The 837-nt window shown below is 44.4% G+C and overlaps 1 non-coding gene across 1 annotated transcript; it reads left to right on the top strand.

Moving 5' to 3' along the window:
• Positions 1 to 336: 336 nt before the first annotated feature.
• Positions 337 to 443, top strand: LOC111812041. The gene has a single exon (XR_002817641.1). It is a non-coding gene; the product is annotated as a U6 spliceosomal RNA (small nuclear RNA).
• The last annotated feature ends 394 nt before the right edge of the window (positions 444 to 837 follow it).

Genomic DNA, 837 nt, shown 5'->3' with positions numbered 1-837 from the left:
AATTGTGGGTTGCTCCGTTCATAAGGGCTTTGCCTTTGTCCAGTATGTTAATGAGAGAAATGCTCGGGCTGCTGTAGCTGGAGAGGATGGCAGAATGATTGCCGGCCAGGTTTTAGATATTAATCTGGCTGCAGAGCCAAAAGTGAACAGAGGAAAAGCAGGTGTGAAACGATCTGCAGTGGAGATGTATGGCTCCTCTTTTGACTTGGACTATGACTTTCAACGTGATTATTATGATAAGATGTACAGTTACCCAGCACGCGTTCCTCCCCCTCCTCCTATTGCTCGGGCTGTAGTGCCCTCGAAACGCCAGCGTGTATCAAGAAACACCTCCCGGTGCTCGCTTCGGCAGCACATATACTAAAATTGGAACGATACAGAGAAGATTAGCATAGCCCCTGCACAAGGATGACACACAAATTCGTGAAGCATTCCATATTAAAAAAAAAAAAAAGGAAACACCTCCCAAAGAGGCAAAAGTGGCTTCAATTCTAAGAGTGGCCAGTGTGGATCTTCATCCAAGTCTGGAAAGTTGAAAGGTGATGATCTTCAGGCCATTAAGAAGGAGTTGACCCAGATAAAACAAAAAGTGGATTGTGTACTGGAAAGCCTAGAGAAAATTGAAAAGGAACAGAGCAAACAAGCAGTGGAGATGAAGAATGATAATAAAATTATGAAAAAAAAAGAATGATAAGACCAAAGAGGAGCAGACCACCACCTCCCAAAGGAAAGATGAGACTAATGTGAAGATGGAATCTGAGGGTGCTGCGGACGATTCTGCTGAGGAGGGGATCTACTGGATGATGATGAAAATGAAGACTGGGTGGAGGACCAGGT

This window comes from Octodon degus, unplaced genomic scaffold (assembly GCF_000260255.1).
Source record: "Octodon degus isolate 3935 unplaced genomic scaffold, OctDeg1.0 scaffold00110, whole genome shotgun sequence".
Taxonomy (NCBI): domain Eukaryota; kingdom Metazoa; phylum Chordata; class Mammalia; order Rodentia; family Octodontidae; genus Octodon; species Octodon degus.
Note: the sequence above shows the minus strand (reverse complement) of the source record. Positions and strands in the feature narration are given on the sequence as shown.